General features: G+C 42.0%; 1 protein-coding gene across 6 annotated transcripts in view; it reads left to right on the top strand.

The window, feature by feature from the left end:
• The first annotated feature begins 2,604 nt into the window (after positions 1 to 2,604).
• RAPH1 (Ras association (RalGDS/AF-6) and pleckstrin homology domains 1) overlaps positions 2,605 to 23,166 on the top strand; it is a 158,990-nt gene continuing 138,428 nt past the window's right edge. For 5 of the 6 annotated variants that reach the window (XM_073306498.1, XM_073306496.1, XM_073306495.1 and 2 more), the window contains exon 1: positions 2,605 to 2,794. The gene's annotated coding sequence lies outside the window, so the exon portion shown is untranslated. Of the gene's footprint in view, positions 2,795 to 13,863; positions 13,908 to 23,166 lie in introns of all 6 variants that reach the window. The other variant, XM_073306493.1, reaches the window with a different exon arrangement.

Raw genomic sequence — 23,166 nt, 5'->3', positions numbered from 1 at the left:
AATAAAAGTATAGAATGAGTGATGTAAATGTTGGAAGAGTTCATAACTATGTTTTGCAGGTAATAGCTAAAGTTATTCCGGGTCATGTAGGGTGAAATTTTACATGTTACATGAAAGCTATAGTGAGGAACATGTAGGCACTGATTCACTATTGCCCTGCACTTTCGGTAGCACTTATACCAGTGCAAAATGCTGCAAAAATGTATTTGTAATATTTTATCTGACTTTATGTTGGTGATACAGAATTATTCAAATCCAAAGCAGTTAAGTCCAAAGCAGACTGCAAGGAGTTAGAGAAGAATCTCACAAAACTGCGTGATTGGGCAACAAAATGGAAAGATGAACTGCAATGTTGGTAAGTGCAAAATAGTGCATGCTGGAAAAAATTCTAAATATACATGTACAATGATGGATCGAAATTACTTGTTGCCACGCAAGAAACAGATGGTGGAGTCATCTTCTCTGAAAACTTCTGCTCAGTGTGCAACAGCAGTCAAAAAGGCTAACCATATGTTAGAAACTATTAGGAAAGGGATAGAATATAAGATAGAAAATATAATACTACTACTCTAGAAATCCATGGGTCCAGCCCCAGATATCCATCTAAAAATGGATATAGATTAATTGGAAAAGCTTCAGAGAAGAGCAACAAAGAAGGGTATAGAATGGCTTCCCTCTGAGAAGATACTAAAATGATTCAGTCTGTTCAGCTTACAAAAGCAGCAACTAAGGAAGGATATGAGAGAGGTTTATAAAATCATGAATGGTGTGGGAAAAGTGAATAGAGAAATGTTGTTTACTCTTTCCCCTATTACAAAAATCAGGGGTCACCCAATGAAATGAACAGGCAGCAAGTTTAATAAAAACAAAAGGAAGTACTTTTTCTCATTGCCATGGAATGTTGTGATGGCCAAAAGTATAACTGGATTAAAATAAGAACTGGAGACATTCATGGAGGATAGGTCCATGAATGGCTATTAGCCAGGATAGCCAAGGACACAACCTTATGTTCAGAGTGACCCTAAACCTCTAAGTACCAGAAACTGGGCATGGAAGATGGGGTGGATCACTCCATAATTGCCTTGATCTGTTACACCTGCCCTTACCAGAGCTTCAGGGGCAATGTTGGAGACAGAATACTGGGCAAACTGGACCAGTTCTGACACAGTATGGCTCTTATGTTCTTACATAAATGACTAAATAGGTCACGGATGAACTGCATCCATAGGGAACAAAATTGGACTTGCATTTAACCCCTAGTGAAATGCCTTTGGAGTTTTCAGCCGGAAGACTGGGAAAACCCTGTTTATCCAAAGTCTGCTTATGTGAGTTTCAGATGAGCTAAAGTTAGGTGTTAGTTCCAGAATCCAAAATTCAACTAAAATTCAATTTGTGTGGCTATGAAACTCAAAACCTTTGAATAATTAGTATTCCCTTAAACATTCAGATAATTGGAATTTCTCTGGCCTAGATTTCAAAAGTGACCAATGATTTGCGGGGAAGGGATCCAACAGGAGAGGGATTAGATTTTCAAAGGCTCAGCACTTTCTGAAAGTGCAGTCCCTTTCAAGTTGATCCGGGTGGGTCATTGAAAATCCCTGGACAATTTTGAAAATGTAGCCTTTTGCTTTAGAGAAGAGGGAGCTAGTGCTGGGTGTGCACAGGCCCTGTACGGTGGCACCTCAGCACTCCACCTCAGCCAAGGCTAGTGCATTTCCCTCCTGCCCCCACTCAGTCCCAGGACATGCAGCAATCAGTAGTTAGCTCTGAAGGCTGGATATGACTACATTGCACACTAATCCTGGGCTCTAACTCAGGTCTGAACACAGGCTCCCCTTCCATCCACACACAAACCAGTCTGATTCTAGTCCACAAGGGCTCAGAACCTAGAACGCAGGGTGAGTGGGGTGGATCAGCGTGTAAATCCTGCTGTGACTCAGGTCTACACCCTGTCATTTTGCAACCTGGATGCAGCTCAAGGCAGAGCTGAGTCAGAAGTAGGGTGACCACCCTTATTGCATAGAAATAAGGGAAAACCCCACGAAAAAGAAGGAACTCTTCCTTCTAAGGGACAGTTGAAGGATACACACTTTCCTTTAGCCTACCATGTATTTTTCTGCCCTGTACATTTCTACTGCCCTCAAGTATACAATAGCCTAAGCCTCGGTGTATAAAATGGGACATCTCCATTGTAATACATCGCCCAGTAAGGCCCAGGGGGCTGCCTGAGGGGCAAATCAATGGCCTGAGGGTCCCCCCTCCTGTGCAGTGTGGACACGTTAGCACAGCTGTGAGGCCCAGGGCCAGCAGCTGCACGCCCATGTTTAGGCGGTAATGTAGACGCTGCGCCCGGGGCTCAGGCACAGGGCTCCACAAGGCCGGGCCCCCGTTCGCAGCCGTGGCGGGCGCGGCAGCGGCAGCGGGCGCTGCTGAGGGGAAGGCGGCGCCTCGCCGCTCGCAGCAGGCCGGGCGCGGGGCTGGATGAATGAAGCGGGGGAGCCAGCGGGCTGCGGCGGAGGGAGCGGCGGGGCCTGCGCGCCGGAAGTGAGCGGCCGGGGAGAGCCCGGCGCGGCGCGGCGGGGCTGGGGCTGGGGCTGAGTCAGGCACTGGGGCGTGGGGAGAAGACGCGCCGCAGCCTCCGGCCAGGGACGCGCTCGGGCTGCCAGGCGGGGGCGGCTCCGCGCTGAGCAAAGGGGCCGGGAAGCGCCTGGGGGAGCCGCCGGCGCCGCGCTGCCACCATTAGCCGGGCGGCGAGAGGAGGAGCCGGAGGAGCCGACCTCGAGCCGCCGCCGCGGTGAGTGCTCAGCGCCTGCCCGGGAAGGGGAGCCGGGAGCCGGTCCTGCTCCCCTGGCAGTAGCCGCGGGCTGTATCGCCCGGCCTGGGGAGTGGGTTCCTCAGTAGTGGCCGGCTCCGAGCCGCCGTCTATGGGGCAGCGGCTGGGGGCTCGCCCTATTGTCCTGTCTGGGGAGCGCCCCCACCCTGGGGGAGCCGGCTGGGGGATATGCGCATCCCAGCTGGGGGCGGTGATTTGGGGAGGGAGACAATAATCGGATCTTGGGGTGCCCTAGAAGTGTGTGTAATAAAGCTGGATGGGGGAGAGGGAGGAGGGGTCTCCCCTGTATTTTGGGGCGGGAATCGGAGGAGCTGGATCCTCTTTTTTTTTTTTTTTTTTTTTAAACCAAATCCCTGCTCCATAGGGTCACCCCAGGAAAGCTACCACCCAAGGCAGAGTGTAGAGGAGGAGGGGTTGGGATTGCCCCAGCAGCAGTACCGCATCACGCCCCTCGTCTGTTACACTGTTCATGGCTCCAGTTCTCTTCCCCCTTAAAAATCAGTTCAGCTCAAGCTCTGGAAAGAGAGGGTCTGATGGGTGGTGTGCGTCTGTGTTTAAAGGTGCTGTGGTTTGTCTCTTTCTCTACCCCCTTCCCCCCCCCCCCCCAATTTGAGTCTTGTTCGCGGCTTTCCTGAGCTTGAGGTGCAAAATAAGAGCTTTAATGTAAAAATAGGAATGCGATTAATTTTGTAGAAAAGAAAAGGGTTGAAAGTGGACCGGGGATGGGAGAGGAATCTGTTTTGTGGCATTCAGACAATGTCAGCTTTAGTGAGTCCCCACCCTGTGGAGCTGAAAGCAGCAACATAGTCCCATCCGCCGACTAGCCGAATGTCTATGGCAATAACTTAAAGACTCAACACAAATTAAACCACTTTCCTTAGTGTAGGAGGGAAAAAACAAGGCTGATTAATTACAATTTTTAATTCCTTTTTAAAAACACCGTATTTTTGTAGCTATTTTGCCATCCATATTGGTGAGGGGCAGAATGATTCTTGAAGAACCTCCCAGGCAAGGCTGATGTCTGCATTGGTTTTCATGAAGATGAGGCGAGTTTTCTAGTGCATAGAGAGAATCACCAGTGGGAGGAGAAAGAGGAGTGTCTGTATACAGAAATATATTTTGAATGTTAGAATAGCAGTTACAGTTACTGCACATCTGTATTCAGTTTTTTCTTTTCCATTTGAAAATGGCTAATCATTTGAGGCAACTGATAACTTCTCTGTTAATTTTTAAAGCTATTTCATTTCTATTGGGTAATTGTCTTATTATGTGGCAACTAATAAAATACCTGTACGTTTTAGTTTGATATTTGTATTTAGTTGTTTTCAGCAGTGATTTTGACCTTGATTACATATACCCAGAAGGATAATAAAAAAATGCACAGAAAAAGAAGCACCTACTCGTTTTCTATAAATAAGGTACTGAAGTGTCTATAAAGTCAGTTGGTGCTCTGTTGTGAAAGGGTTGAGAACTACTGTTCTCTGTGATTGTAGACATAACTTAAAACTATGTTGTACGCCAGAGTGACTTTTCTTAAAGGGACATATCAACTTAGAAAACAGTTCTGCTGAAAATTCTGTAACTACTATACTATACCTGAAGTGTTTCAAATAGAAGGAAGGAAATCTTTCCAGTTTTACTTTGTGCTTAGTCAGTTTCACTGGTTTTTTGTGTACAGCCAAGTTATCTTTTGCTGAAAGACCCTTCTGAACATAGACAAGGAATAGAAAAACACTTAAAAATTTGTTATAAGCAATTAATAATGCCTACTAGGGTTATACCATCTAAAATATGCTGTATCAGAAACTGGAATTTTAAATTAGTTGTTTAAAAAAATACACAAAACAAGTTGACAGTGTCCCTGTGTAATATTTCAGTCTCTCTTTTGAATGGTAGGTGGGTGGGAGGAATATAGAGCTAATTGTTTTCCCATGCTTCAGTTAGCACGTGGCTTTCATATCTCTGGGTGGCACTGGAATACTGTTACAGAGTCCATGGTAGTGCAGCTTTTTCACAGTATGAAATTGGGAAACGCCTATGAAGCTTCTCCCCCACCCTGCAGATAGATGATTTCCCTAAAGTGCCTGGTTTTCAGAGCAGCACCCTGTGATGATGTGTTCTGCTACCCATGTTTTTCTAGATTTGCTAGTAGGTGGCATGGTAGACAATATTGCTAAGAAACAAAATGCTCCAGTCAAAGAAAGGAGTATGGCTTACCGATTATTGCATATCTTAGCCTTTTGATAATTTCATAGTGCAAGATTTTTCTTATGAAAGAGACCACTATGTGTAATATAAAACCTGTCCTCCTTGAAAGATTGCATAATAATGTCTTGAGACCATTACCTGTAACCTTGAGTTTGTTTAAAATAGATTTTCCAGGGCAGTAGTTCATTATGATTAATTGTTTAGGAACTCTCTGTATATTGAGGTTTCTTTAAAAAAAAGTTGTTTTTGTAAAAAGCCAGGCTGCTTTTAATAAGAATATGTATTGAACTACCATAGGTACAGAATTATATCTTTCAGTTTAAGCTTGGGTCACTGTGTGCAAGATTGATCCATTACCTATGTAGGCTACAGTATAAGTGTACTTATCATATTTTTATTCAAAATGTTTTTTCAAATATCTTCTGGAATTGTAACTAATGTTTTTTGGCTTTTTTTTTTGTTTGGTTTGGTTTTTTGCTAATAGACTGATCAGTTTTCTTAAGCCATAAAGACATTGTTACCTTATCTCTCTCCCCCACCCAACCTTTGAAACAAAGGTGGAAGTTGGTTCTAAACTTTTTAAGCACTGTATTTTAGGAGTGTATCAGCACATGTTCTCCTTTCTGGAAAATTATATTATTTTAGGACTTCTATTGGGACATCTTTATCTGGTATTATTCTAGCACTGACAGGAAGTGTAACGCCCCCTCCCCCACCCTTAAGAAAAAATATATAGTGTCAAAGCAACTTTATGCCCCTGGAAGAAAAAAGCTCATCAAACAGGGACAAAGGGTATGTCTACACTACGAAATTAGGTCAAATTTATAGAAGTCGGTTTTTTAGAAATCGGTTTTATATATTAGAGTGTGTGTGTCCCCACAGAAAATGCTCTAAGTGCATTAACTCGGCGGAGCGCTTCCACAGTACCGAGGCAAGCGTCGACTTCCGGAGCGTTGCACTGTGGGTAGCTATCCCACAGTTCCCACAGTCTCCGCTGCCCATTGGAATTCTGGGTTGATATCCCAATGCCTGATGGGGCTAAAACATTGTCGCGGGTGGTTCTGGGTACATATCGTCAGGCCCCCGTTCCCTCCCTCCCCCCGTGAAAGCAAGGGCAGACAATCATTTCGCGCCTTTTTTCCTGAGTTACCTGTGCAGACGCCATACCACGGCAAGCATGGAGCCCGCTCAGGTAACTGTCACCCTATGTCTCCTGGGTGCTGGCAGACGCGGTACGGCTTTGCTGCACAGTAGCAGCAACCCTTTGTCTTCTGGCAGCAGACGGTGCAATACGACTGGTAGTCGTCCTCGTCGTGTCCGAGGTGCTCCTGGCCACGTCGGCTGGGAGCGCCTGGGCAGACATGGGCGCAGGGACTAAATTTGGAGTGACTTGACCAGGTCATTCTCTTTAGTCCTGCAGTCCTATTGAACCGTCTTATGGTGAGCAGGCAGGCGATACGGACTGCTAGCAGTCGTACTGTACCATCTTCTGCCAGGCAGGCAAGGGATGAGGATTGCTAGCAGTTGTATTGTACCATCTTCTGCCAGGCAGGCAAGAGATGAAGATGGCTAGCAGTCGTACTATACCATCTTCTGCCAAGCAGCCATGAGATGTGGATGGCATGCAGTCCTTCTGCACCGTCTGCTGCCAGCCAAAGATGTAAAAGATAGATGGAGTGGGTCAGAACAAGAAATAGACCAGATTTGTTTTGTACTCATTTGCCTCCTGCCCTGTCTAGATCACACTGCAGTCACTCACAGAGAAGGTGCAGCGAGGTAAATCTAGCCATGTATCAATCAGAGGCCAGGCTAACCACCTTGTTCCAATAACAACAATAACTTACGTGCACCATTTCTTATTGGAACGCTCCGTGCAGTCCTGCCTGAAATACTCCTTGATGTACAGGCACACCCTTTGTTGATTTTAGCTCCCTGAAGCCAACCCTGTAAGCCGTGTCGTCAGTCGCCCCTCCCTCCGTCAGAGCAACGGCAGACAATCGTTCCGCGCCTTTTTTCTGTGCGGACGCCATACCAAGGCAAGCATGGAGGCCGCTGAGCTCATTTTGGCAATTAGGAGCACATTAAACACCACACGCATTATCCAGCAGTATATGCAGAACCAGAACATGGCAACGCGATACCGGGCGAGGAGGCGACGTCAGCGCGGTCCTGTGAGTGATCAGGACATGGACACAGATTTCTCTGAAAGCATGGGCCCTGACAATGCATGCATCATGGTGCTAATGGGGCAGGTTCATGCTGTGGAACGCCGATTCTGGGCTCGGGAAACAAGCACAGACTGGTGGGACCGCATAGTGTTGCAGGTCTGGGACGATTCCCAGTGGCTGCGAAACTTTCGCATGCGTAAGGGCACTTTCATGGAACTTTGTGACTTGCTTTCCCCTGCCCTGAAGCGCATGAATACCAGGATGAGAGCAGCCCTCACAGTTGAGAAGCGAGTGGCGATAGCCCTGTGGAAGCTTGCAGCGCCATACAGCTACCGGTCAGTTGGGAATCAATTTGGAGTGGGCAAATCTACTGTTGGGGCTGCTGTTATGCAAGTAGCTCACGCAATCAAAGATCTGCTGATATCAAGGGTAGTGACCCTGGGAAATGTGCAGGTCATAGTGGATGGCTTTGCTGCAATGGGATTCCCTAACTGTGGTGGGGCTATAGACGGAACCCATATCCCTATCTTGGCACCGGAGCACCAAGCCGCCGAGTACATAAACCGCAAGGGGTACTTTTCGATAGTGCTGCAAGCTCTGGTGGATCACAAGGGACGTTTCACCAACATCAACATGGGATGGCCGGGAAAGGTCCATGATGCTCGCATCTTCAGGAACTCTGGTCTGTTTCAAAAGCTGCAGGAAGGGACTTTATTCCCAGACCAGAAAATAACTGTTGGGGATGTTGAAATGCCTATATGTATCCTTGGGGACCCAGCCTACCCCTTAATGGCATGGCTCATGAAGCCGTACACAGGCAGCCTGGACAGTAGTCAGGAGCTGTTCAACTACAGGCTGAGCAAGTGCAGAATGGTGGTAGAATGTGCATTTGGACGTTTAAAGGCGCGCTGGCGCAGTTTACTGACTCGCTTAGACCTCAGCGAAACCAATATTCCCACTGTTATTACTGCTTGCTGTGTGCTCCACAATATCTGTGAGAGTAAGGGGGAGACGTTTATGGCGGGGTGGGAGGCTGAGGCAAATCGCCTAGCTGCTGGTTACGCGCAGCCAGACACCAGGGCGGTTAGAAGAGCACAGGAGGGCGCGGTACGCATCAGAGAAGCTTTGAAAACCAGTTTCATGACTGGCCAGGCTACGGTGTGAAAGTTCTGTTTGTTTCTCCTTGATGAAACCCCCCACCCCTTGGTTCACTCTACTTCCCTGTAAGCTAACCACCCTCCCCTCCTCCCTTTAATCACCGCTTGCAGAGGCAATAAAGTCATTGCTGCTTCACAGTCATGCATTCGTTATTCATTCATCACACAAATAGGGAGATGACTACCAAGGTATCCCAGGAGGGGTGGTGGAGGAGGGAAGGAAAATGCCACACAGCACTTTAAGCACAGCACTTTAAAAGTTTACAACTTTAAAATTTATTGAATGACAGCCTTCTTTTTTTTGGGCAATCCTCTGTGGTGGAGTGGCTGGTTGGCCGGAGGCCCCCCCACCGCGTTCTTGGGCGTCTGGGTGTGGAGGCTATGGAACTTTTGGAGGAGGGCGGTTGGTTACAGAGGGGCAGCAGTGGCAGTCTGTGCTCCAGCTGCCTTTGTTGCAGCTCAACCATACACTGGAGCATACTGGTTTGGTCCTGCAGCAGCCTCAGCATTGAATCCTGCCTCCTCTCATCACGCTGCCGCCACATTTGAGCTTCAGCCCTGTCTTCAGCCTGCCACTTACTCTCTTCAGCCCGCCACTTACTCTCTTCAGCCCTCCACCTCTCCTCCCGGTCATTTTGTGCTTTCCTGCACTCTGACATTATTTGCCTCCACGCATTCGTCTGTGCTCTGTCAGTGTGGGAGGACAGCATGAGCTCGGAGAACATTTAATCGCGAGTACGTTTTTTTTTCTTTCTAATCTTCACTAGCCTCTGGGAAGGAGAAGATCCTGTGATCATTGAAACACATGCAGCTGGTGGAGGAAAAAAAAGGGACAGCGGTATTTAAAAAGACACATTTTATAAAACATTCGCTACACTCTTTCAGGGTAAACCTTGCTGTTAACATTACATACGTAGCACATGTGCTTTCGTTACAAGGTCGCATTTTGCCTCCTCCCACCGCGTGACTACCCCCTCAACCTTCCCCCCTCCCTGTGGCTAACAGCGGGGAACATTTCTGTTTAGCCACAGGCAAACAGCCCAGCAGGAATGGGCTCCTCTGAGTGTCCCCTGAAGAAAAGCACTCTATTTCAACCAGGTGACCATGAATTATATCTCACTCTCCTGAGGATAACACAGAGATAAAGAACGGATTTTGGTTGAATGCCAGCAAACATACACTGCAATGCTTTGTTCTACAGTGATTCCCGAGTACGTGTTACTGGCCTGGAGTGGTAAAGTGTTCTACCATGAAGGACGAAATAAGGCTGCCCTCCCCAGAAACCTTTTGCAAAGGCTTTAGGACTACATCTAGGAGAACCGCAAATGCCAGGGCAAAGTAATCCTTTCACATGCTTGCTTTTAAACCATGTATAGCATTTTAAAAGGTACACTCACCAGAGGTCCCTTCTCCGCCTGCTGGGTCCAGGAGGCAGCCTTGGGTGGGTTCGGGGGGTACTGGCTCCAGGTCTAGGGTGAGAAACAGTTCCTGGCTGTCGGGAAAACCGGTTTCTCCGCTTGCTTGCTGTGAGCTATCTACAACCTCCTCCTCCTCATCTTCTTCGTCCCCAAAACCTGCTTCCGTGTTGCCTCCATCTCCATTGAAGGAGTCAAACAACACGGCTGGGGTAGTGGTGGCTGAACCCCCTAAAATGGCATGCAGCTCATCATAGAAGTGGCATGTTTGGGGCTCTGACCCAGAGCGGCTGTTCGCCTCTCTGGTTTTCTGGTAGGCTTGCCTCAGCTCCTTCAGTTTCACGCGGCACTGCTTCGGGTCCCTGTTATGGCCTCTGTCCTTCATGCCCTGGGAGATTTTCACAAAGGTTTTGGCATTTCGAAAACTGGAACGGAGTTCTGATAGCACGGATTCCTCTCCCCAAACAGCGATCAGATCCCGTACCTCCCGTTCGGTCCATGCTGGAGCTCTTTTGCGATTCTGGGACTCCATCATGGTCACCTGTGCTGATGAGCTCTACATGCTCACCTGCAGCTTGCCACGCTGGCCAAACAGGAAATGAGATTCAAAAGTTTGCGGTTCTTTTCCTGTCTACCTGGCCAGTGCATCTGAGTTGAGAGTGCTGTCCAGAGCGGTCAGAATGGAGCACTCTGGGATAGCTCCAGGAGGCCAATACCATCGAATTGTGTCCACAGTACCCCAAATTCGAGCCGGGAACATCGATTTAAGCGCTAATCCACTTGTCAGGGGTGGAGTAAGGAAATCGATTTTAAGAGCCCTTTAAGTCGAAATAAAGGGCTTCACTGTGTGGACGGGTGCAGGTTTAAATCGATTTAACGCTGCTAAATTCGACCTAAAGTCCTAGTGTAGACCAGGGCAAAGTTGAAAGCCTGAACTAGCCAATCATGTCTAACAAATGCTAAGACAGATACGTTATGCTGAAAATCACACTCATTAAACAATTTGGATCATATTCCTTCAATTCTCATTAGCAAAACAGAAACAAAATAACACTCCAAACTAATAAAAACTTCTTGCATTTTCGCTGAAAGTGCAAGTCATAAAGTAGCCAGGCAAGCAGAACAGCAAGTAGATTTACTGGTGAATTTTCAAGTTAAGTAGAAAACCAAAATTTGGACCAAATAGGGCACTGGACAACTTTCAAAACTGATATTTTCATTTGTCATGTGTTGAGCACTTTGCTGATAACCTGGACCACATTAAAAGAGAGAATTTTGAATCAAAAAAAGTGCTTTTCCACCTAACAGCTAGAAATGTCAAGTAAGGAATTTATGATCACCCGTTATTTAGAGATCGATATTGAAACCTTATACAGAGGAGTAAGTTAAAGATAACTTTAACTTTAGTCTTCAAATTTCCTTGCTTTTGTCATTATGAAACTGATTTTACTGAATTATTTACCCAGTGGAGAGGGTCTGGATCCAGATTTCAGAGTCTGGAGTTCTGATCTGATTTTTGTTCACTATTATTTATATTTCAGTATCACCTATTGGCCTCAGCCTGGTTGGGGTCCCATTGTGCTAGGTACTGTACATACATAGGCCCTGATCCTGTACAGACTTAGCATGTGCTTATTTTATGCAGTGGGAGTAGACCCATTGACTAGAATGGGACTACTCGGTATGTAAAATTGAGCACTTGTGTGATTTTTTTACAGGATTGAGGCCATAGAAAATGATTGTACCTATCCCAAAGAGCTTATAATCTAAATGCCTGTCTTTAATTTTATTAGACTCTGCAAAAATATTACCCATAAGGATTTTTAAATACATAGTTTATAACAGTGACTCTCAACCTTTCCAGACTGCAGTATCCCTTTCAGGAGTCTGATTTGTCTTGTGTACCCCCAAGTTTTACCTCACTTAAAATCTACTTGCTTAAAAAATCAGACATAAAAATACAAGAGTCACAGCACACTATTACTGAAAATTGCTTACTCATTTTTACCATATAATTACAAAATAAATCAATTTAAATGTAAATGTCATATTTACATTTCAGTGTATAGTATACAGAGCAGTATAAACAAGACATTGTCTGTATGACATTTCAGTTTGTATTGATTTCACTAGTGCTTTTTATGTAGGCTGTTGTAAAACTAGGCAAGTATCTAGATGTACCCCCGGAAGACCCCCGTGTACCCCTAGGGATACCCGCACCCCTGGTTGAGAACCACTGGTTTATAATATATGCATGCTACATTTGATTTATTTTCTAATTGAATGGGAATGTAAAATGTACATTGCCAGTAAACCACACATGTACAATTGCTTCATGATGTTTCAATACCCTTTCCTTAAAAACTTTGGGCAGGAGTGGGGAATACTTCTGGGCTTAGATGTTTTACTCAAAGGAATTTTTACAGCAGAATTAGGAATCCCCAGAAAACAAGGCTTGAAATTAAGACTCTTGGATTTGTGTATCATTTAAAACTCTTTAACCATTAGATCAGCAAATTTGATTTTGAAACCTGCATAATGACACTAGACCTGTGTATAATTTATATACAATAGAATATGGCTACACACAACAGTTGAGTGATTTTTAAAAAGAATAATGAAATAGAATTGATACTAAAAAATAATAGCCTAATTTAGTATTGAATAAAAGAAGCTGTTTTAATGGTCCAGAACACACCTTAGTCAAATTGTAGGTACAATTCAACAAGGATTAAACGGACGTGACATTTTCCGCCTTTAGGTACTTGTACAACAAGGTTACAGGTTAGTGGTGGGAAGCTTCCACTACCATTGCCTGATTTTTAATTGGTCTTTAGATTGACAAGGGATTTAAGGTTCTACTGTTGTTAATTAAATTCTCTTAAATGCTCTTTCCATTGAAAAAGGCATATCTCAAAAGGCTTAATATTATAAACTAATAAGACATTTTGAAAGAATAGTTTCCATCTCAGTGAACAATACATAACATTCTTTAATGGCTGAATATTTAAAAATATTTTTCTAGATGAGAATTTTGTATGTTCCATTCAGAGAAAGTAAGCGTTGGTGCTAAATCAGAAGCATATTTCTGATAATTTAAAGCAGATTTAATGCATCATTTGCCATTTTTCTTTGCCTTTTCAAATAATAAATACACTGGGCAAAAAATAGAGCTATGACTCCATATTTAAAGGTTTAACACTTTACTAGATGATGTTTTATAATCTTGCTGACTACGTAGATTACTATAGGTCTTTTAATGCAGAATTCCTGAACTGTCCTTTTCTGGTGGTTATCTCTTGTGACAATTACTCCATCAGGAACAGCATGTCTAAAAGCACGTGCACCAGAATGTGTAACTATGTTGAGTCACTAAGAAATAGGGATGACAAATGGAGCTCTTTCCACCAAAGGTTTTTTGACTTAACTGAATACTAGGGAGAAGAGAAACATGAGAAACGGATCCTTAAAATTCCACATGACCAAATACTGTAGTTATCTGAGCTAAAAGCTTGTTAGCCACAGAGCCTACTATCATAATTCAGTTGAATTTTGTTCTAGTAAGAAACTGGCATATTTAAGGTTACTATAAAGACTTGAATGCAGTGTTGTTGTAGTTGTGTAGGTTCCAGGATATAAGAGAGACAAAGTTGGTCCAATAAAAGATATTACCTCACCCACCTCATCACTATAAAGACTTGTTTGTTCACCTCTTATCTCTTCAGATGAGTAAGTGATATTTTTGTCTGGACATTTAAGTGTTTTGTAATAACTTGCAAAGCTGACATATTACAGTAAAAAACTGAGATGGAACCTCATTAAAGTCTTTGAAAAATTGAGAAATAAGGAATCTTTTTAATAAAGACCTCAGTGTTGCACAGGGTAACTGCTACCTTATCGATAAGTATTCTTTGTGTCTTGTTTCCTGAGCTGCTTCTAGCATCCAAATCTTTGTTGGAAAGTTATTTTTGGTTTCACTGTATCAATTCACCATCTTTGCATTATTTTTAAAAGGTACTGTGTTGATAGTACTCAAAGTGCAACCATTGGCAGTGAAAGCTTCTTTTCTTCTTCTCCCTCAGTGTTACTCAACTCACACGTGGAACAGCCAACTCTAGAGTGAAAGGTTAGTTCAGTCTACATGCATATTCAATCTTTTAGCATCTGAGACTGCCCACAAAAGTGTCAGTAGTGGTGGATTTTGTCTTTGTTCTCTCTACCAATGTTTTTAAATAGTAACTACTTTCTGACCTTACCATTCTGAATCAGATTTGAACCAATGACTTGGAGGTGCGGCATCTTGATTATTCCCGCTGTACTTCCACTTTCTACTGAAGTGTCCTTAAATGTGTTTATGCTTGAAGTATTTTCATAAAGAAATTACATCTTTATAGACAATAACTGGGAAAATGGCTTGCTTAGATTCTCACTGTTAACATAATATATGTTGGAAGCAAATACAAGTCTGAGTCTCTTGCATTGTGTGTGTGTTTTTGCTAAGAGAGACCTTTTTTAGTCTATTCTGGCAAGTAAGAGGAGACCACCTTCCAATATACCTGCTTTGTTTGTTCCCATCATTTAAGAAACAAGGCATGTATTCTGTAGATTTTCTGCTCTGTCCTAGTTTCATGGCAGGTTTAGATTTATGAACTTCTGTGGTTTAGCTCCCCAGTGTGGATGCTGGGTTGATCCCTCTTTTCTAGTTTCATTCAGGCAATGAAGAATTATTCAGGACAAAGTAATTTTTGGCTTCCACTTTCCAGGTTCCCCAGTCTTTTCCTGTTTCATGTTGAGGCACTATCTTCTAAGCTTCAACCACAAGTGTCGTGGAAGATAGCACCACTAAAACAAATGCACAACAACTTTATGTAATGTAAGAAGGTACGCTGACTTCAGGGGCTCCTTCCAGATATTCCTCCCAGGGCATGTGTGGTTGTAATGCCTAGCTAAGCAGCTGCTCAGTAGTTCTCTGACCCAGCTGCCTGCTTGTAGGAGTTGACCCAAATGTGGTAGCCTTATCTCCTGTTCCCTTTTGAAATTCTCCTTGGTGAAATAACAGCATCATAGGATTGTGAGCTGAGTTACTGAGATCACAAAGGGGATTTTATTGTACTGGTTAAAAGTTTAACACCTCTTTAAGGTCAGTGACTATATTTTGGAGAAAATTTAGTGTCCCTGCCCCTTCAGTTTAGGTATGATAGTTAATATACATCTTTCGAGACATGCTTTCAGTCTTTCAACAGGATCAGAGTTGGCATTGCTTTTATTTCTAGGGTGTAAAAGTTTGATTTTAAAAAAACCCCATACAAACCATTAACACTGTCCTATTTTAGTGTCATAAAAGAGGTTTTTTTAAAAAAGGGCATACATTCAATTGTAAAAAGAAGTTTCTTGTAGGTAATACTCCCCAAGCTTCGGTAAATGTATTCACTTTCATTTCCAGATCATAGCCACCCCCACCCAGGATATTGCTTGTGTCATGACTCATGTTGGCTGACTTTGTCAAATTGGAAGTGGACTTTGGAGTGTTATGTATCCGGCTAAACTGTGGGTGATCTAGAAGAATCAGTTTTTAAAAAAAAATAATTTCCATAACTGAGGTGGGGTTTTTCTTGTAGCTCAGTAATGATGTTCCAAAACAGAGTGACATCGACATGGGAAGCGCATTAGTTTTGCAAAAATTCTGTACTTCCAGATTTGCAATGTTAAGCCTATGCCTTCCTGGTTAATGTCTGAGTTCACTGTTTGTTGCTACTGCTAATCTTTTGTGGCTTAGAATGAAGACTGTTGAATGAGACTACAGTACTTATGAAATTGAGAATTTTATTTTCTATAACTTATCTAATATTTGTCCAAATTTATTTGATTTCAGTATTCAAATTATAAATACTTTTAATGGCTCTCTACTTCTTAGATGGTAATAAAACTATTTTATGGCTGTGGCACTATTACCTTCGGTCCCCTATTCTTGTTTTCACAATATCTCTAGGGACATGGAACAGTTTTTGACTGAGTGCCCCAAGTACCCTCTTACACCCTGCCCATATCTTACTACAGGTATAGTTTCCTTTCCTTGACAGTGAAATTCTCAAGTAAACCTAAGATCAGAATTATCTTACAGTGAAACTTATGGGTGAAAATTTAGTGATAAAAAATCAATAATAATAAATATTAGTTAAAACAGATTTTGTATAAAGTTATATGTAGTCTACTTCTGGGTGTTAGTGTAGTCAGAAAGTGTAAATTTGTAGCTAGATTTAAGATAATATTCAACTTGGGTCTGAGAGCTGAAGTGTGTGGTGTTCCATCATATCTCCAGTTATCTGGCCTATCCTAGAAATGATACCTCTTGCTAGTAATGGGTGTAGGCCGCGTATCCAGTTTTGATTCTCTGAAACCGTTTAACCGTAATGTAGTCCAGGACAAACCATTCAGTACTGTTTCAGAAAGCTGCAGTTAAGACTTCTTTAAGCATCTTTTTCATTTCAGAAAACTGTGATTAAACTAAACATCAGTTTGTCCTGAGCTATGCTTTTCTAGTGTAGACTTGGCCTCTGAATGAAACTACCACCTGTGTCATGCATAACCTCCTTTTCACATTTTTAAGTCTTTTTGAAGTAAAGGTACCGATCTTTTCATTAATATTCCAGTCTTGAAATTCTTTTTTCATTAGTATATTGATAATGAAGTTTGTTCACGTCCTATTCTTGTGTTCAGTGCCCCTCTCCCTAATCCCGATACAATGCTGGGGTGTGTTCCATTCAATATGGAATAAAACTGAACCTTCGTTTTCTTTAATAGGTCATTTTCCCATTTTCTGTCCTTGAATGTATTATTTCAAAAGTTTCTTGAACCTGCATAGGTGTTAACTTTTTCATTGTGTACAGGTTGGGCAGAATAAAGTTAATTTTATATGTTGTTAACCTCATCTCTGGGGGGCTGTGTTGATTTTGAATGCAGGAATTAAGGCATCTCCTTTTTCAATTCCAGTTTAGGTGATTTTGATTTCTGTAATTCCTGTCTGTCACATGTCTTGATGGATAGTGTTCACCTGTGATAAGATGTAAGAAATCTCAAGGGTTAAGAGAATTTTTGCCTAGAGACCATTTAACAAGTCTCTTGTTTCTTATCTACATGGTCACAAATCCTGTTCACTCTTACTTGGCTCCTGATTTTGCATTGTGTGCTTTACATGTTTCCAAAGCAGATTGCCAACTCGGCAGGATGCTTATTTGCTATTAGGAATTTGGTCCATTAAATTTTACATTTTAAAGTACAATTATTAAAACATAACTATCGCAAGAATTTATAATGTCTGTTAAATATTATTATAACAGTAATGGTCACTAATGCAACACTGACCACACATACCCTTAACCTGATGTCTTGGATTTTTTTTTTTAACTGCCTCATTGGAAAAATCAAGAGAGCCATGCTGCTCATACATTTTTGTTCTTGTAATCTTATTAAAGTACTCATCTGCTTTTGTGCCTGTTCTGCACTATCTTTTTGGAGATTGGATGGCAGTGGAACATTTCTTAGTTTACCATCTAGTCCTTGTATCAGTATGTATGTCAAGCTCCTGCTCCCTTGGGATAGAGATTCACTTTTTTTTCCCCTCTTTGCAGTTACTACATCAACTCTGCTTCTAAGTTCAACACATATTCTTGACTCTTTGTTTTGTTTCTGATATCTTCCTCCCTCCTTCCTTTGAAACATGTTTTGGAAGTCTTAACTTAAATCACATTTGTCTGAATTTTCTAGTATCCAAATTGTGTCCCTCTACTTAGTCTCTGTTAAAACAGTATTATTTTAGTTTCTCCCTTAAGTTTAATAGACTTAACCATTTTGCGTTCTCTTACTATTGGGTTAGTAAGAGAGAGGAAAAGTAACCGTGACACTCTCTCTAGCATTTGGAGTAATCAGTTAATTATATAAATATTAATCATTGATTGTGTAAATTCTTTTGAACTGTGTCGTTGACAGCTGTTTGAGAACTCCAAAAGAGTTTCTTGACCTTTTAATCACATAATTGTTATGTTCAGATTCTAAATTTTCATAAAATGTATTAACTAATGCAAATGTCTCCCAGCGGCTTTCTGAACATCTGCAACCATTCCTTTTGTCAGGTATGTTTAGATAACTTAAGAACCTTTCAAACTAATACATTTAGTCAAAATGTATGTACTAAATTCCCTTGGTGAAATTACTCCATTAAGTTTTAAAATTCTTTTAAAAAATTTAAAGAAGCGCAAACAGGCTCAATGATTACTTCCTTGGAGAAAATAAGAATAAACACTTCACAGCCTACCTTATTAATGCATGGCTTAAGACAATGATTTTTCACATGGGTAGATAAGTCTGGCTGACTTGGTTTGATAGGTAAACTAAAATTTACAGACTATTCAAAAAGAGTGATTTATAACTATTGTATTTGGAAACCTTCTATGTTTTGCTTATCAAAATTTCCTAGATTCTGGCATTTCTAGCAATTTAACTTTAGTTAATTATATCTGCACACAAAATTTAAGAGAGACACTTAATAGTAATATGAAGCTTTTTAGGAGAACAGGTGAATGCAGGAGCAATAGTTGTGTGTGCCAGTTTCACTGATATTATTTCTCAGAAACTAAAACCTACTTTGTGGACAGCGGTGGTGGGAGGATCTCTGTTACGAGCAGAGGAGGAGAGTCTGCCTTTTCCTGCACCTCTGTTGAAGTGTGTACTCCCACCCATCAGCAGATGACTTAGTTCTTGGATTTGCTGGCTCTTTGAGAGCAGCTCCATAGAACTGAAAAGATACTTTTCAATTTGAGTTGCAGCAATGGTATGCACACAGTAGAAAAGAAAAATATAAAACAGTAATGAGACTTGCTAGTAGTGTGGGATGTCCTCCTGTTTTCATTTAAAAATAAAAATCCATGATTGTTAAGGATTGGGAATTTGGAAACTCTTTGCCAGAAGGAAAGTATGAGAAGCTTCCTTTCAGTAAGTAAAGAAAGGAGTCGGTATGGAGAAAATTTTGAAGCTCCCACTCCCTTCCAGTTGCTGACAGGGAGAAGGGTGTGAAAGAATGGGGAAATGAGTGAAATTCTTAGATGAGCCACAGAACCCATATTGCTACTTACCTATTAATGTGGAATATGGGTATTTGAGTTTACTGAGTTTTTCTGCACTATTTAAACTACAGTTGGTAATGTATAGGCTTGGAAGGATTAGATTGTTATAGGTAAATGTCAGTAAACATTGATTTCACGCACGAACCAACGAAAAAATATTTCTATTGATGATCAAAATTTACAGGTAGGCAACATAAGAAAAATGTTTAAGAACCTAGAGTTTGATTTAAGGATATTTAGGCTTGTATATTTTGTCATGTGATGTTGACAATTTGTGTTTTAACTGTTATAAAGCTTTCACTTTTTGAATCTCAATGTCTACTGTCATTGAATAATTCTGACCCTCCATTTCCTGTGCTGGTGAGAATTTAAATTGATAAAAATTGAAAACAGTTGTTAAAAATGAGCATTGATATTATCCATTAAAGTTATTTTTAAAAATTTAATTCTGCCAAGCCTAGTAATACAGCAGTGATAAAACTCTAGTTACTGTGATACTGTACTTATTTATGAAAATTAAGTTTTTCTCTTGTAAGAAATGGAGCTAAAAGAAGAAAATGTGGTATACTTGTGCTGTGCAGAGAACTACCAATCCATTGTAACTGTATGGGAGCAACTGATACTACAAGTCAATCCATGGTCTAAAAAGTACCCCCAGAAAAGGCAAACTAAAAATGAATTTAAGAATAACTCATCACTACTTTATATTTACAAATATAAGTTAATGGTAACTTAGTACTTTTGAGTATTTCTGGGAAGGAGTTGTGTTTCTGCTGAGGTTGAAAGTCCAATGCAGAGCAAACAAAACAAACCGGTTCATACTCTGCACTTTCAGATATGTTAGCAAGTGGTTTCACTTCTGAAGTCTCTTCAGTAAGAAATATATTTTTAAGCACTCAGATTATATGCACTTCATCTTCATTACTGTTATTTTATTAATTAGCTTATACATATACCAGTTGATGTCAGTTAGATTGGATAGTATGTCTTCCAAAAGTTGTATGCGTTCTGTTGAGTCAGTCTTTCTGTATGGCTTATGGGGATTTAGCCTGGATCTTCCAAAGGTAATAGCAGGCTTTTTTGAATGGTCATCTACATTGGAGTGTCTTCTGTCTTAAATTATTCTTGAAGGTACAGTAATATACAATAAATAGCATTTCATTATGTGACATTTTATACAATTATAGTTTGGTTTAGCTTACATTATACAAGCTATTTTTTGGTTAGTTGCATTGAAAATATTTTGAAATGAATTTTTCTTGTTCACTTTCTGGCCCAAAGCCTGATTTAGTTAAATACTACTTTATTCTATTTATGTAGACATGTCACTTCATTATCAATGAATATTTAAATTACTTGTCACGTATGTAGTGCTTTCTGTCTGAGCATCTTCGAGTCTTAAAAATGATGAACCAAGTTGTTATAAGAATGGCTGTTCTGGGTCAGACTAATGGTCCATCTAGCCCAGTATCCTGCTTTCTGTGAGTGGTCAGTGCCTGATGTTTCAGAGGGAATGAACAGAACAGGGCAGTTTCAAGTGATCCATCCCCTGTCTTCCAGTCCCCACTTCTGGAGGTCAGAGGTTTAGGGATACCTAGAGCATGGAGTTTTGTCTCTGACCATCTTGGCTAACGGCCATTGGTGGACCTATTCTCCATGAACTTATCTACCGGTAATTCTTTTTTAAGCCAGTTATACTTTTTGGCCTTCACAACATCCCCTGGCAATGAGTTCCATATGTTAAGTGTGCGTTGTGTGAAGAAGTACTTCTTTTTGTTTGTTTTTAAATGTGCTGCCCACTAATTTCATTGGGTTACTTCTGTTTTTTTTTTGTTCTATAAAGGAGTAAATATACTTCCTTATTCGCTTCTCCACTCCATTCATTTTATAGACCTCTATCATATATCCCCCCCCCCCCTTAGTTGTCTCTCTTATAAAATGAACAGTCCCAGTCTTTTTAATTTCTCCTCATATGGAAACTGTTCCATACCCCTAATTGTTTTTGTTGCCCTTCGCTGTACTTTTTCAAATTCTAATATATATCCTTGTAGACAGGAAAACCAGAACTACATACAGTGTTCAAGATGTGGGGACTACCATGGATTTATATAGTGGCATTATGATATTTTGTTATTATCTTTCCCTTTCCTGATGGTTCCTAACATTGTTAACTTTTTTGAGTGCTACAGTACATTGAGCAGACATTTCAGAGACCTCCAAGATCTTTCTTGAATTGTAATAGCTAATTTAGATCCCATCATTTTGTATATATAGTTGGGATTATTTTTTCCAATATGTGTTGCTTTATACTTCTCAACACTGAATTTCATTTGCCATTTTGTTCCCCAGTCACCTACTTTAGTGAGCCCTTTTGTAACTCTTTAAGTAAATATTATTTATAAGTATTGTTTATGTAGGAGCACTCCCACTTTAATCTCTTAGCAGCCTAAATTAGGACCCGTCTCCTATCTTTCCGTGTCACTGATACCTACATGTACTATGACCACTGGCTGCTTACCATCATCCAACGTAAGTCTGTTCATTGCTTCTGTGAAGTAATGAATGTTGTTTCTATTTTGAAGATGAGATATAGGGGCTCAGATTGGTTAAATGGCTTTCCTAAAATCACAGTATGTGTCTGTGGATGAGCCAGGAACAGAATTCAGACCTCTGGATTCTCAATCCTGTGGATGAAGCACTAGACCATATTTTCTTTTGTAACATCTAAGGGACATAGTGCAGTATACTGTCAGATATGGAAATCTGAGCTGACTTAGAAGAATTAGTCATTGTACTTCATAGGTTTAAAAATGGAAGAGGTAAACTTGAAGTATTCCTTATTTATTCACTACCATACACAGGTGCCAGCTTCCTCCAGGCCCCACCTCCACCTGATCTGTTCTCCCAAGCCTGCACCCCGCCCTGCCTCTTTCCGCCCCCTCCCCTGAGCGCGCTCCATCCCTACTCCTCCCCTTCACCCTACCTCCCAGTGCCTTTTGCATGCTGTGGAACAGCTGATGGTGGCGGACAGGAGGGCCTGGGGCAGGGGAGCTGGCTGCAGGTGGGTGCTAAGCAGGGCTGGCCTTACCATGAGGTGAACTGAGGCAGCCGCCTCAGGTGCCAGACTGTGGGGGAGTGCCTCTAGGACCCAGAGTGTAGAAAATTGTGTCTGCTGCTGGTGCATACGTATTCTCTCTGCTCTAGATGCACAGAGATGGTGGAGTGCTGTGCTGGAGGAAGGAGGGCACAAGAGACATGGCAGGCAGGCAGGAGAAAAGGTGAGAGGGAATAACAGAATGCAGCAGGAGCTGCAGGGAGAGAGAGGAGGAGAAGCCTCTTATGTACCTCTCTAGCACCCCCAGGAGCCTGGACGGATTAACACCAGCTTTTCAGGGAGCTTCCTGTTTCCTGCTGCTTCCCTGAACCCACTAGAGGAGAACAGGCAGTCGGCTGAAGTAGCAGGAGCCAGTTAGGCCCTTTAAGACGCTGATATCTTCCCTCACTCAGGCCCTGCTACGAGCCTGCTTTTTTGTCCCTTTCAACTGAGTTTTGAGAGCCACTATAGCTGGCACAGAACAGCAGTCATGAGTGAAAGAAGAACACGCCCCTCTGGGGCAGCATTCAGAAAAAGAAAGAAAGCAAAGGAAGCTTTTCTATCTGAGCAGGAAGGAGCTCTCCTGAGATACATAAGACACAGATGTTCACGGTGAGCCTTCCAGCCCCAGAGAGGATGTGAGAGGTGAGGAGATGCTTGATCTTCGGGTTAGTCAGAGTGCAGGTGACCTGGCAGCTGCTGCAGCATCCGTATCTCCATCTCAAATGGATGTAACCATGCACATTCCTGAAGAAAAGTGTAGATCAGAGAAGAGTGTGGTGGAGGCGCAAGAAACAGCTGCTGCTGAGTTTAGTTCCTTTAAGTCTAGATGATCCAGGATTGTGGACCCATTTGAGCAGTAGCCTGAGGGACTTCCTTGTACTGCATGGACCACAGCAAGTGAAAAACTTCATGTTCCCCAAAGACAATGAAAATAGAAGTTTCCATCAAACACATTACTGCCGTGAAATCCCCAATGGTGACAGAGTGGAGCGGCCATGGCTTATGTACTCAAAAACCAGAATGCTGCATACTGTTTTTGTTACAAACTCTTCCAGTCTAATGATCCAGCCACATTGGGTTCTACAGGAACAAAGGACTGGAAAAGTCTGGGTAGAAATCTGGCATGCCATGAGAAGGCAGCAAATCACCAGAGAGCATTCCATAGGTGG

This window comes from Lepidochelys kempii, chromosome 11, assembly GCF_965140265.1.
Source record: "Lepidochelys kempii isolate rLepKem1 chromosome 11, rLepKem1.hap2, whole genome shotgun sequence".
NCBI lineage: Eukaryota > Metazoa > Chordata > Testudines > Cheloniidae > Lepidochelys > Lepidochelys kempii.
Note: the sequence above shows the minus strand (reverse complement) of the source record. Positions and strands in the feature narration are given on the sequence as shown.